Raw genomic sequence first — 16,538 nt, 5'->3', positions numbered from 1 at the left:
CTCCTCGAGGGAATGAAGCGTTCTCAAAATCGACCAAAGGATGTAAGGTTACCCATAACACGTGATCTAATGTCAAAAATAAATAACGTTCTACCTGCTGTTTGTCATAACGATTTTGAAACTAAACTGTTCCAAGCTTCGTTTTCCTTGGCCTTTTTGGTCTCCTACTTGTTGGCGAACTAACCGCTGATCATAAACACGCCTCAACCCAATCCCATGCAATTGAATATAACAACATTAAAATAAATCTATCTAGTATTGAAATCCGCTTACGTTCATCTAAGACTGACAAGTGCTGTACTGGAACTACAATTGTTATTGATATTAGGCCAGGTGATGTTTTGCCGTTTTCGCTTAACGTAATTACTTAAAAGTAAGACCAAATGTTGCTGGTCAATTGTTTTGTCATTTTGATGGAACACCTGTCACTATATACCAATTTTCCGGAGTCCTTAAAAAGTCACTGGATGTTTTGGGTTTAAGTCAAGGAAAGTATAGTTCTCATTCATTCAGGATAGGTGCTGCCATAAGCGCTGCCATGAACGAATTATCTGATTCTGAAATTCAGGCTATGGGTAGGTGGAAGTCTGATGCATTTCGTTCATATATATTCAAATACAACAATGTCTATAAGAAGAAAATACGAGAAATTAAGACAGGAGTGTTACGTAATAGACTAAAACATTATGTAAATAACATTACAGAACTTTTTACTAAATACAACATTGGTATGGTCACAAATTCTGCCAAGACTCACTTGACGTTACTCCGCTAATATTGATGCAATGGATAGATCCAGGCAGCGAATAAACAGCTCTCTAGCAAGTTATATTATTCGCCACGGGGGACATTACATACGATACCCAGATATATCTCCTAATTCTACATTTATATGTCAAGATGGTGTACATCTGACTGATATTGGTAATTACATTTTTCTAAATACAATTCAAGGCGCGTTAGAGGCTTTCCTTGTCTACGCACCTCACACTTTTCCCGAATGTAAATCATGAGCTTTTAAGATATTCATTTGAATTCAGTTTTTATTAGATATATATATAGCTCCGCTATATCTTATATAATCATTGTATTTGGCCCACAGCTTTTACGCAGCTCTATCCGCTTGGAATGGCGGTTGACGCGTCAGTTATTTATGACTGCCTTGGTCAATTTGGCACATTTCGCTGCGTTTACTTTAGATATGCGTCATTTTGTCGCATATTTCCATTAGCATCCAAAACATTTGATATTGGGGGTCTCTGTATCCCAGGACCCACCACACAAAAAATAATGAATCTCTGTATCCCAGGATTCATTTTATTTTATTGGATGCTTCATTTATTGTAAATATTTAGTTATCTATCTAGTTAGTTATCTAGTTATCTTTTGTAGTCTGCCAACATGAAAGGTGACTACGTTCATTTAATTATCTATCTGTTTGCTATATATATATATATATATATATATATCTTAACTGTTTATCTAGTTATATGTGTTTATAATTTTGTAGTTTGTAATAAAGCTGTGGCCAAATACTGCCAAAACTGTGTTTCTGATATTTGTGCATCAATAATAAACAGTATTGGCACTCGCCCTTTTTTGTTATTATCCGAATTTCCAAATATTATGTATAATTATGTATTATATTTGATGAGATATGGTTCAATTTTTTCTCAATGTCACAGTGTTTCTTTAACTAACGCAAAGGAGAACAGTTTTATGGATAAGTAGATATAGGAAGATGTGGTATGAGTGTCAATAAGAAACTCTCCATTCAAAAAACAATTTATTAAAGTAAACCATTATAGGTCAATGTAGGGCCTTCAACACACAGCCTTGGCTCGCACCGAACAGCAAGCTATAAAAGGCCCCACAATTACTAGTGTAAAACTAATCAAACAGGAAAATCTAATCTAACTAAAAAAAATATTTTTTAAATTGTAATTGTTGTACGTGATACATCCTAAATTGTAAAAGCATTTTTTTATACGTTTGACACCAAAAATATAAATATACATTTATTAAAATGCATTTTAAACTGTCATAAGATAACATATACAATGCTTTCTTTTTGTGAGCTCTTTAAGTCTCTACTAAATAATGTTAAAAAATAACATAGTGACGTCATAAAAAATAGAGATTTTTATCATTCAGTGATTAAAATGATATAAATCTTCCTTTTTGTGCAAATTGTATTTCAAGTACTATTTGTTTTGTCTACATCATTACTAAATGTGTTCTTTTTGAATTTTCACTTGATTTATTCAGCATAAGATTGTAGCAGAATCAAAAAAATATCGCATAAAATTCAAAAACATTTTTTTCTTTAGTTAGATTAGATTTTCCTGTATGATTAGTTATACACTAGTTATTGTGGGGCCCTTTATAGCTTGCTGTTCGGTGCAAGCCAAGGCTGTGTGTTGAAGGCCTAAAATTGACCTATAATGGTTTACTTTAATAAATTGTTTTTTGAATGGAGAGTTTCTTATTGACACTCATACCACATCTTCCTATATCTACTTATCCATAAAACTGTTCTCCTTTGCGTTAGTTAAAGAAACACTGTTACATTGAGAAAAATTAAACCATATCTCATCAAATATAATACATAATTATACATAATATTTGGAAATTCGGATAATAACAAAAAAGGGCGAGTGCCAATACTGTTTATCATTGATGCGCAAATATCAGAAACACAGTTTTGGCAGTATTTGGCCAAAGCTTTATTACAAACTACAAAATTATAAACACATATAACTAGATAAACAGTTAAAGTCATAAGAAACCTCAAATAAAAAAAAATAATGCATATGATTTTAATAACTCAATGGATAGTTTTCATTATAAAACTTCTGTACATATACTTTTTTCTGAAGAAAATTCTTTAATTTATTCATATTTAGAAGAAGTTTACTTTATTTGATTAGCTTCCTTCCAGCAAGCAATTCCCCCGACATATTTTCCGTATGCAAGGTGACCTCAGTGTGACCCATCTAGTAAAAATCCGGTGACCACAATACGCATGGATGTTCTTAAAATAAAATATTATCTGAATTTACATGTTAAACACTTGCTAAATTTCAATTGTTTTATTTTTCGTCAATTGTTGACAAACGGGTGGCAATCGTTAAACTTCGGCTTCAAAACACGAACTTTAATTACCTGCCATATTTTCACAACAACACTGACCGATTGAAAAAAAAATGACAATTATACGAAATTTACACGAAAAAAATGATAAATTCGAGCACATAAGACTAAGTTTATGATATTTGTATGCATTGGTTCAAGAATTGGAAGAACATTATTTTTCACCGGTCACTCGTTTCTTATGACTTTAAGATGTATATATATAGCAAACAGATAGATAATTAAATGAACGTAGTCACCTTTCATATTGGCAGACTACAAAAGATAACTAGATAACTAACTAGATAGATAACTAAATATTTACAATAAATGAAGCATCCAATAAAATAAAATGAATCCTGGGATACAGAGATTCATTATTTTTTGTGTGGTGGGTCCTGGGATACAGAGACCCCCAATATCAAATGTTTTGGATGCTAATGGAAATATGCGACAAAATGACTCATATCTAAAGTAAACGCAGCGAAATGTCTCTAAAATACTTAGTCTTGAAACAGAACACGCACATAACGTTAAGAAGGTAAACTTCAACTATCAAAATACGGACTTGTCAGAGATACGTACACTGGATACCAAACTGATACGCTCCATATACAATTGACTGCTTAGTTGACGTCTCGAACCATTAATTGTAACAGGAACATTCTGAAAAAAATACATCAACACACAGCAAAAATTGTCCAAATATATTATAAACATATAGCGGTGGGTGGGTGGGTTTTTAAAATCCTCAAAATAAATATACGTCTGCTTTCGTCGAATGTAGCTATTGAAAAGATTGCATTCGCAGTCATACTGCGCGTGATCAATCGGATAAGTGATGACCCACATTAGACAAAAAGTAGCACGGTCAAAGACACAAATTGCTTACACTAATAACCGAATTTATGCTAAATCATAAATTCTATTATTATTGATGCGCAAATTTCAGAAACACAGTTTTGGCAGTATTTGGCCACAGCTTTATTACAAACTACAAAATTATAAACATATATAACTAGATAAACAGTTAAGATATATATATATATAGCAAACAGATAGATAATTAAATGAACGTAGTCACCTTTCATATTGGCAGAATACAAAAGATAACTATATAACTAACTACTAATAGATAACTAAATATTTACAATAAATGAAGCATCCAATAAAATAAAATGAATCCTGGGATACAGAGATTCATTATTTTTTGTGTGGTGGGTCCTGGGATACAGAGACCCCCAATATCAAATGTTTTGGATGCTAATGGAAATATGCGACAAAATGACGCATATCTAAAGTAAACGCAGCGAAATGTGCCAAATTGACCAAGGCAGTCATAAATTACTGACGGGTCAACCGCCATTCCAAGCGGATAGGGCTGCGTAAAATATAGAAATGTACCATACATTTTAGTGTCTTTATTACATTAACCGCAGTGAAGCCAAGGTAGACAATGCTTTTTCGAGGGGTACCAATCTCACAGCTATGTGTTATGTAATTCATTATACTGAATGTCCTAGTAATATTGTTTTATACAGATTAATTTTATTTTAACAGTTTCTATGAAGATACGTACATTACAACGTTATTGGTATCAGAAAAAAGAGTTAAGCAAGATGGTTTTTGTTTTATTTTGACAGTCAAATAATAAAAAAATCTGAGCCAAAACGTAGAGCTTAAGCATTGTGTTTAATTACTTGATGTAAATTAAATGCATTGTCCTTTAAATTGACGATTCGACGAGAGGGTAACATACCAAAATAATTTCACCCGCTCAGCCATGTGATAGAGTAAACTAACACTCTCGCGTTAGCCAATCAAATAATGGCATTTTAACGTGAAGTATAATAAAATAAATTGAAACATAAAAAGTCGTTGAGATCACATATGTTGACGAATATACATCTCCTTTAAAAAAAAGGCAAATACCTGGGCATTTATTTTTGGAACAGTTATTGTGTAAGGACCACATCTCTCAAAATTCAATAAATTACAAACGAAACGACTTAATTTTGAAATTATGATTTCCCGCACCTGAAAAGTAATATACTAACTTCACCTGCATATGGGATATATATTTCTTAGCTGCTATTCAGACATGGTAAAACGTCACTAGTGTCAGAATAGAAATTTGACAAACCAGAGGTATGTTAAAGTAATGTTTTGTCCTTTTTCCTAAAAAAAACCAACTCATTGGAAGGTACCAAGACCTTGTGATAAATAATTTCGTATTAACATAAAAAAAAATAACCGAAGGTCTTGAAGGATAGGTTCCGGGAACTGACGTTGTTAAATCATATTAACTAGTTATCAAAAGTACCAGGATTATAGTCTTATGTGTTATAGTCTTCTTTTATTAGTTTGTATGATTAGATTAGATTTTATTTTATTTAAAGTGCAACCTGATACAATATACGTAAAATTACAATTACATTTCAATACATTAGCAATAGTATACCATATCGGCCAGCCTTTAGAGGCTTATGAAGCACTAACAATATTCATACAAGATTATAAACATATATGAATATACCCTTTACTGTTTAGGCTATTTGTGATGATATCCATTTGACATAGGTCTGTATTATATCTACCATGATTGTGTTATTGTGCTATGATTGATTTCGTTCCTTTCATTTCTGATAATGTGCTTTGTCTATATACCTGTTTGTGTTTCTTTGTTTTCATAGTGATTAAGATAATAACAAAAACATGACTGCTGTATCCATATGTGTGACATTTTTACCTATTATGTACATTGTATATTTGTTTTGTTCACACATCGTTGTCAATAAAATGGGATTTAGTGTGATTGTCATACAAGTGAGAGGTTTAGCTTGCTATAAATAAAGGCAACAGTAGTATACCGCTGTTCCAAAGTCATAAATCGATCGAGAGATAAATAAATCCGGTTTACAAACTAAAACGAGGGAAACACATCGAATTTAAGGGGAAAACAACGTTACAACAAAAACACTGAAGTGCAACCAAAAACAATCGACAATGGCAACACACAAAAATGATCTATACGACAACAATTGCCATTTTAATGACTTGGTACAGGACATTTTAAGAAAAAAAGGTGGGACCTGTTTTTTTGGCTACCCAAACCTCGCGCTTTTATAGCAATGTTAAAAATAACAATAACATGCCAACATTACATGACAGGAATACAGTACAAAAAAATGCAAGAACAATCAGGACAGAGAAATACACAAAAAACACTAGTGTAACAATAGAATATTTCAACATGCTAACCACATAATAAAGACGAACACGTAAAACATCAAATCAAGTTTAATCCACCATTTTCCACATAAACACATGTCTGTACTAAGTCAGAATTATTACAGTTTTTACTGTTTCGTGTTAAAGCTTTTGATTTTGACATTTTATTACGTACTTTCCGTTTAGAAATTTCCACGGAGTTCAGTATTTTGTTATTATTTTTTTTTTCAATGCAAATGTTGAAGCGTAAACAAAATAATCTGTTTCGCTTTTCCGCATCATTCCTAAGACGAACACATAAAAATGCTTGCATCTGGCAAATATCTAATTGGGTAATACTGGGAATATCAATACGGTAATAAACGGATGAAAAATGTCAGTTCTGCTTGTTTGTTTTATATTTTGAATAGAGTGATGATCACCTTAACTGTATTTGGCAGAACATTTAGGAATTTTTAGTCCTCAATGCTCTTTTTTATTTGGCCTTTATAACAATTTTAATTCGAGCGTCACTGATGAGGTTTTTTGTAGGCGAAACGCGCGTTTGGCGTAAATATTAAATTCTATTTCTGGTATCTATGATGAGTTAATTCATGAATATATCCATATAGTTTGCAAAATATGACCAAAAAAAAACGAAAGATATCAATGAGACATTCAAACAAAAAAGTCTGAGGCAAACAAACAGTGTCATGACAATAGACTAAAAAAGAAGAAAGAGCGAACAGCAGTACATAATATACAACATTGAAAACTAAAAACTGAGCACTACAAACAACTCACAAAAAAAACTACAACGATCTCAGTTAGACCGGAAGGGTAGAAGATTCTTAAAAAGGACGAAATTGTGATTACGACAATTGGAGAAGACCCGTCGTGAACCAGATAGTGCAAAACAGTCAACAATTGGTTCGTAAAATTATAGAAAACATGTTTTAAACTTCACTACATTGAACTCTTTGTTAATTCGCTTCTTTGTAAGCATCAACCACGGATAAAGGAAATCATGATAAAAAAATGGAAGCTGTGGAATAAATTGTAATAATTTATGGTTAACGATACCAATGTTCTTGAGCAGATATGCATTTCGGTAGTACGTTTCTCCAGGGATGCTCGATGTCATCATAAATGACAAATGGAAGCATAAAAATATATGCAATATATTGATATATTGATTTACTTATAGGGTCTTTGCATTGGAACTAAACAAATTTATTAAAAAACAGTTGTTGGCATGACACGGGTAACCGTTGTGTTCTTCTCATATATGTTAATATGATGGTATGATACTAAACCCCCAACGGGAAGGATTATGCCTGATGTTCATATGATGAAATCATAATCTTTCAGTCAGTTTTATTGAAGTCTGGAGCTGGCATGTCAGTTAACTGCTGTTGTTATTTATGTATTATTGTCATTTTGTTTATTTTCTTTAGTTACATCGTCTGACATCAGACTCAGACTTCTCTTGAACTAAATTTAAATGTGCGTATTGTTATGCGTTTACTTTTCTACATTGGCTAGAGGTATAGAAGGAGGGTTGAGATCTCACACACATGTTTAACCCCGCCGCATTTTTGCGCCTGTCCCAAGTCAGGAGCCTCTGGCCTTTGTTAGTATGTATTATTTTTATTTTGGTTTCTTGTGTACTATTTTCAAATTAGTATGGCGTTCATTATCACTGAACTAGTATATATTTGTTAAGGAGCCAGCTGAAGGACGCCTCCGGGTGCAGGAATTTCTCGCTACATTGAAGACCTGTTGGTGACCTTCTGTTGTTGTTTTTTTCTTTGGTCGGGTTGTTGTCTCTTTGACACATTCCCCATTTCAATTCTTAATTGTAACTTTGAAGATCTCCTTATAATTATAATGACTGAATAGCACGGAACCTAACAAAAACTATTGGTATTTATTCATATAGACAATGAAATTCTACGATTACATGTAAATTGTGTTATACATTTAAATAAACCATTTAAGTATGTATATTTGTATTAATTTGAATTGCATGCATTCACATTTAAGATTCTTTAAAATCCAAAAAACGCTAACGGAAATATTTAAGTCAAAGAGTCAACAAAATGAGTTAAGTTCTTTGTTAGGAAAATAATCATACACCTTAAAAGTAATCTTGTATAATTTAGTAAGTTTAAAAGATCAACTGAAATTGTAAACCATAATTATTTACTTGATCCGTTATCGTGGCTTAAATTTCTTTTTACATCAATTCAAAGATTACTGAAAATCAAATAATTTTATATTTCATCCGTCTTTATTCATATGATTTTGAAATTAAGACCTAGGGTTCATGCAAGAAATAGACATTTGTCAAAATGTCACAATCGAAAATAGAGCAAAATCAGAAAAAAATACAAAACAAAAGACTGTATTGTTATCTTAGGATAAAAAAACTGCGAAAACAAGTGGAAAGTGCTCATGAGTTTAGAAGCAATGTATGGATAGTCGATTTTAGTATTTCTTCTTCATAACTCTGTTTGGTCAGTTCTTAATGTAAGGTTCGCATTATTAATTTAATTAAGGAATAACTGTAAAAAAAATCTGTCTATGAAGAAGTAACATAAAAAAATTGTTTCACACTGAAAAACGCGCGAAGCGGGTTATTTAACAGAGTGCGCCATGAACATTTTTCATGTTATTTCGATTTAGACAGAAAAAATGTAAGTCATTTCTTATAATTTAATTCTAAATTCCATTTTAAACCGTAGAAAAAAAACGTTGATGACCTCACGGTCACATGGCTTAATTATGTCTATGGACTGATAAAAAAATAACGTCAGCCATTCAGGAGACGCGTTACATCCAAAATTTAAATATTTGCTCATATCGTGAACACAAACGAGTATAATGAAGTAAACCAAGAGACAACATAAAATTCGATCAATTAGTTTTTCTATATCAATTGACTCAAATTCAATGAAAATACAACCGAAACTCAAATATGTCATCGCATGCAAATGGCGATATGTAAACAAGATAACGCGAACCGGACACTTACGACTGAACACATTTTCCTAAAGCAGAATCGCAAATTACATTCATCAAGCATTTGAATGCGTATATTAATAAGATAAGATAAGATTAGATAAGATTTGTTTTAATCCAATCAAGAAACCCATAAAGGGCATCATTTTACAACACAATATGATTGGAAAAAGCAAAACATGTATATATGTAATATGTAAATATCGGTACGCCATTAAACGAAATAAAAAGTTTCAGTCATGTGTAGATTGTAGTACGATGGATACTGCAATGCTCTTATTAATCAGTTAATGTATCCATTTAACTTGCAAAATATAATAAAAAAAAAGACAGGTAAACTTTGCTTAAATGACTTTCAAACTCTTAATTAGAAAACAAACTTACAATGTCTTGGTAATAAAAACAAATAGCGACGAAAAAAGTACACAGAGACACAATCTCAATAACTAACGACTGGGTTACACGAACCCCCTGAAAAGGTGCTCCGAAAAGGGCAAGCTGATCCAGTTCTACTTTTGACACACATCATGTCGCCCATGTAAGTACCAGGCATGGGGTAATCGTAATTAGTAATCGTAATCAGCTGTAATCGATTACATTTTGCAGTGTAATTCTATGTAATCAGTGATCATGCCATTTCTGATTACTAGTAATCTTAATGTAATCAATTACATGACCCAAAACAGGTGCAATCAGGATTACTTTTAGATTACTTTAAGATTACATTCATATTATTACTTGCTGATTAAAAATCTTGAATACTGGTATATATATAGGAAAATAGTTTTTGACAGACAATATGAAAATGTAGAGCATGAATAAAAAAAATCATTAAACTGGTATTCACTACGATGGGACTTTTGTTTAATGTGATAAATAGTATCATCTAACATTTGAGCATTCTTTTTAATGTATATCAGCAACACACGTGGAAAAACAATGTGCTGATTGAGTCATCATATATAACTGGTGAGTACTTATACTCGACAATACATATTATAAACTCATACACATTTTGTGGGAAAATATGAAATAAATGCAGAAAAGGAAAACATACATTGTGAAAATTTGCGTTTTAAAATGTAATGCAAAACATTCCTAAACAGTCAATAAAAGGAAAATCACAAAAATACTGATCTCAGAGGAAAATTCATAACAGAAAAGTCCATAATTAAATAGCACAATCGAAAGCTGAAACACATCAAACGAATGGATAACAACTGTAATATTCCTAACTTGGTACAGGCATATTCCCATGTAGACAATAGTGGATTGAACCTGGTTTTCTAGCAAGCCAAACCTCTCACTTATGAAAAACATAATCAGCTGCGTATTGATGCACAATTGTGTTATAGTTCTAGCATGTTTCTGATTCGATCACTAAAACTAACTTAACGCACCATGTAATTTCAGTGCTGGTTTTTATAATAGTTTCTAATTCTAAGTTTTTGCGTAAACTATTTATTGTCTATCCTAGTTATTCTCCCTCTTGCAAATGAATTTTCAAAATAGTATCATCTATATTACAAGTTTTGTGTAACCAAATGTTTTATTTTGTTAACAGTTTACTAAAGGAATTTGCTTTCCAGTGTGTGTGAGATAGAGCTGTTATGATATAAGAGTTTGTCTTAAAAGCTTTTTTGTTCATTGATTGCAAAATTCTGATATTACCTCCAATTTCATTTAAGTATGTACAATATTTTTTTATAAAACTACAATGAAATTCAATGGAATTTAAAATCATATTTCAATTTTGACAATGTTAATAAATTTTGTTTTCCATAAATATTATGACATAATATGTATTCAAAATTTTCAAACAAATGATAACAATTAACCATGTATAACTTTATCGATATTGCAATTAAGACAATACAATTTTAATACCCAAGCTCACCTTTTGTTTGTTAAAAAAAATGGAAGTAGTGATTAACACCTGTAAAAACATTTATGGATGTGTCAATTATGTCCTCACTGACAATAAGACTATACTTAATTGATTTTTCATTATTTGTCCATTTTTTTTATGAATTGGGCAATTTGTTAAATTTTTAAGAAAAAACAAAGTTATATCTCTTACATAGACAAAGGACAATTGTTTATAGCTATGTTATCAAATTACACTGTACTGGTCTTAATTCTTTTAAATAAGATTAATAAATCACCTTTTTTGTTAATATAAAAACTTATTAGAAATTCTTTAATAATGCAATATACAATGTAATCATAAGTAATCACAAGTAATCATGATTACTTTAAAGAAAAGTAATCTAATGCTGAAATAAGGTGTAATTGTAATGTAATCAATTACATTTTATAAGCAAAGTAATTGTAATTTAATCGATTACATTTTAAAGTAATCGACCCCATCCCTGGTAAGTACACATTTCTTGATTTGTGTAATTCAGTAGATCACATTCTGGAAAAATAAAAAGAATAGCGGTTACACAACTGGAACTATCCGTCATTACTGTGACAACCAACTCATGATAGCCTTCTAAAGCAATCTGGAACGATTAATCTTAATTTCTGATAGATTCTTTGTGAGATGACCCCCTATCACGGAAATAATAGGAAATACAAGCTCTTGAATATTATGATATCATATACGATAACAACATCTGCATCAGATGTGCATTTCGATACTTTTTGTTTCTCCAGTGGTGCTCGATGATAGAATATTTGAAAAAATAAAACATAAATTTATCTCACTAATTTTATAATGCTCGAACAACAGGAAACAAGCTAAAACATTCTACGATGTAATGTTAGTTGTATATACTTTATCAAACCATTACTATATCTATAATATATTTAAATCCTAAACACACTAACTTTAATATTTTAAGTCAAAGAGTCAACAAATTTATATAAGATCTTTGTTACCAAAATAATTACACATTATCAAAATAATGTTGTATAATTAAGGAAGATTAAAAGATCAACTGAATACGCAAACCATAATTTTTTGCTTGATCTTATACTTTGGTTTTAATGTCCTTTTAAATCAGTTACAAAATTTCAAATAATGACTAATTTAATCTGTTTTCATTCATAAGGTTTAAAATTAAAACCTAGGGTTCGTGCAATTACATGACATTTGTTTAAAATTGTTTGTTGTTAAACGAATTTGTTAAAATGTCTGATTTGTAAAGAGAATGATACGAATTCTTTCAACAATGATACCAAACAATTATCTTCCTTCGAAGTGGTATAAATTCATTGCACTTTTAAACTTGATTTAATGCTCAACATAACTTGAATTTTTGTTGCTTACGTATTCCGAACTAAACTTTTAAAGAGTGGTACCGTAGATCATAAACATATCTACACTAATTATATATATATAATTTAGACTCGTTTATATATTTATATATATATATAAACGAGTCTAAATTGAAACCTACGTTTAAACCTATGATTGCGTTGGATTAAAACCGCTATTTTTATGAATGTGCATGTAAAACAAATTTCGTTGTAGAAAGGTCTAAAAACAGCACAAACAACATTTTCCAAAAGACCAAAAAAGTATAAAAGTATATTTTAACAAAACACATTTGACTAACAGGTCGAACAACTGATGTTCTTTATCCATGCTGACTGCCATTGGCGATTGCCAAATAAAATTGATCACAAGATGTAACAAAATGGATCTTAATATAAATTTAATACTAAACAGAAAAAAGAATAACTTGTGGCCACGATGTTTTGCCACAAACATAAGGTTTCAATATTTTTTTAGTACACCAGATCCGGATATATATATATTTTCTGTGACTGTATCTTCCATTAATTTGTAGGATCCTTTACAATAGATAATTTAGCTGATCTGTAACAATAACATCTTCATGCCTTATATATCATGTACTGTAGTACGCCGCTAGATTAAAACTAACGTGGAAAGGTAACACATGCCCACCGAAAGCTCTTTTTTTGAGAGCCCAGGTGGTCGTGTGGTCTAGCGGGACGGCTGCAGTGCAGGCGATTTGGTGTCACGATATCACAGTAGCATGGGTTCGAATCCCGGCGAGGGAAGAACCAAAAATTTGCGAAAGCAAATTTACAGATCTAACATTGTTGGGTTGATGTTTAGACGAGTTATATATATATATATATATATATATAAAACGTCTGAATAATAGTCAACGATTTTTCCCACGAGGGCGCTGGATCGTTACAAGTAACGATACATGTACACAATAAAATAAATTATATAAACGCCTAAAAAGTGTACATAACAACACCAATAACACAAAAAGGAACTATAAATGTAATTATTTATAAATATTTCGGATAACAGATATCCTTCGTCAGTCAGATTCTGATGTTAAATGAATCATCTTTAAGTCTTCTTAGATTAAACTTTTACTAAATCTTGAAATTTATACAATAAAAAAGGCAAACCGAACATCAGTTAAGACTCTTGCATCATTGCAAAAATATGTTGAATATGAAATAGGTTATATGACTAATTACATCAGAGAGTTCAAATAAATGTTTTAAATAAAAATAATAATGTGCGATATGAACTAGCACAATTCTAAAGCTTTAACAGTGTCGATAATTATGATGTTACAAGAAAGATTGCGTCAATAAGAATTCCAAATAAACAGCATTGAACGGTCTTATTTCTAAATATTTCAGATTTAACAACTGTAGTGTAGTTACATTAGAGTCTGCGATGTTTAAAACAAACGGCCGTTTAAAAAAATAACAAATTTGGACTAGTAAATTAGTTGGACGTGGCTTGGTACTTATACATCCCTCAAAAAATTAAGCAATTTAGATTGTTATATTCAACAGATATATTTTAGAAATGAGTAAGGATAGAAATAAAAACGGGGACTGTAATAATAAGTTATATAACCCAGATGTGAAGCACTGCATGGTGTCGAATTACATCTTTTCATTTATCCCGTTTGGTGCCAAAGTTGTTAATTTTCTAATCCAAAATCTTTCCCGAGTAAGTCTATCCTCCCTAGACCAAGCAGAGTTGTGGTCAATGATAGTAATGGTCAGTCGATTGAGATCTGCCTTAGTGTGGCCAGGGGATCTCAAATGACGACTAAGAGGGAGGTCTGGCTTGCATTGGTAGTCGCTACGATGACCGCTCATTCGTTTGTGAAACGGCTGTTCTGACTCGCCAATATATATATATATATAAGTACGTCTGAGTCAGTGACAACCCTACAACAGATGTATCCATCGGATCGCCATCTTCATGCCTTATATATCATGTAATGTAGTACGCCGCTAGATTAAAACTGACGTGGAAAGGTAACACATGCCCACCAAAAGCTCTTTTTTTGAGAGCCCAGGTGGTCGTGTGGTCTAGCGGGACGGCTGCAGTGCAGGCGATTTGGTGTCACGATATCACAGTAGCATGGGTTCGAATCCCGGCGAGGGAAGAACCAAAAATTTGCGAAAGAAAATTTACAGATCTAACATTGTTGGGTTGATGTTTAGACGAGTTGTTATAATGAAAGGATAAAATAGGAAGTCGGCATACAGAAAAATACAGATTTTGTCAATAAAAAAGTTTATAAGGTGGTCTTATTTGCTTTATTGTCTGATTCTTTAGATATATATATTTAACAAGAATTCGATTTTCGGTAAACAAGTTGATTCCGTAAAACAGATTTAAAAGGCGAAGTCTTAAAGGTTTAGTGTTTGTATTCACATAACAGAACCTGTATGCCTGTATGTAATAATGATTGGGCACCAAAAAATACCTGATATGAAAATAAGTAATTGGTAAATGGTACACCTGTTCTTCATTTCCTCTTTTATTAGGAAAAAATGTTCACCACATCATTTATTTCGAAAACTGACTTACTGATTTGGATTTAATGAATCGTTAGAATTGCAGTATCGGCCATATTAGCCAACATCTACGTTTGGAAATATTTATACGACACAGCTATATAGATGATGTTCTTTCACTAAATAATTCAAAATTTGGTGACTATATGGAACGTATCTATCCCATCAAACTAGATTTAAGGATACTACAGATACAGTTTGGTCGGCCTCATATCTTGACTTACATCTAGAAATTAACAATGAGGGTCGGCTGAAAACAAAACTTTACGACAAAAAGATGATTTCAGCATTATAATTGTGCACTTTCCATTTCTAAGTAGCAACATGCTAGCAGCACCTGCATACGGGGTATATATATAATATGTTGTAGAGATGTCACTGACTCAGACGTACTTATAAATATAATTATTTTCTGTGACTGTATCTTACATTAATTTGTAGCATCCTTTACTATAGATAATTGAGCTGATCTGTAACAATAACATCTCCATGCCTTCTATATCATGTACTGTAGTACGCCGCTAGATTAAAACTGAGGAGGAAAGGTAACACACGGCCACTGAAAGCTTTATTTTTGTAGTGCCCAGGTGGTCGTGTGGTCTTGCGGGACGGCTGTAGTGCAGGCGATTTGGTGTCACGATATCACAGTAGCATGGGTTCGAATCCCGGCGAGGGAAGAAAAAAATTTTGCGAATGCAAATTAACAGATCTAACATTGTTGGGTTGATGTTTAGACGAGTTGTATATATATTTTTGTAGTGTACTGCATCATTTTTATATGATCCATCGCCTCGTAAGATTTATCGTTGACTATTTATTTAGTCATTTAATATTTATATATATATCACAATTGATACGATACTCCCGTGCTTGCATTTCATGATTTTCTTGGTAGAGGGTTGCTGCTCATAAGGAAACTATTAAACCAAGAGTTCCAAATGATGAAGTTGAAATCGTCCCTTCGTAAATTAGTTGACCGTTATGGAATAAAAGAGGGATGAAAGATACCAAAGGGACAGTCAAACTAATAAATCTAAAACAAACTGACAAGGCCATGGCTTAAAATGAAAAAGACAATAGTACACATGACACAACATTGAAAACTAAAGAATAAACAACACGAACCCCACCAAAAACTAGGGATTGGTTTACCGTTTCTGTGACTGTATCTTACATTAATTTGTAGGATCCTTTACTATAGATAATTGAGCTGATCTGTAACAATAACATCTCCATGCCATCGATAACGATCATATCATCTCCATGAAAATAACCGTTTCACAAATGATATCGGATATGTTCCTTACGTCGTAACTACAATCCCCTTCCCTTTCATGAATGTGACCTAC

The sequence above is a fragment of the Mytilus trossulus genome, unplaced genomic scaffold, assembly GCF_036588685.1.
Source record: "Mytilus trossulus isolate FHL-02 unplaced genomic scaffold, PNRI_Mtr1.1.1.hap1 h1tg000457l__unscaffolded, whole genome shotgun sequence".
Lineage (NCBI taxonomy): Eukaryota > Metazoa > Mollusca > Bivalvia > Mytilida > Mytilidae > Mytilus > Mytilus trossulus.
This window is presented reverse-complemented; position numbering follows the sequence as displayed.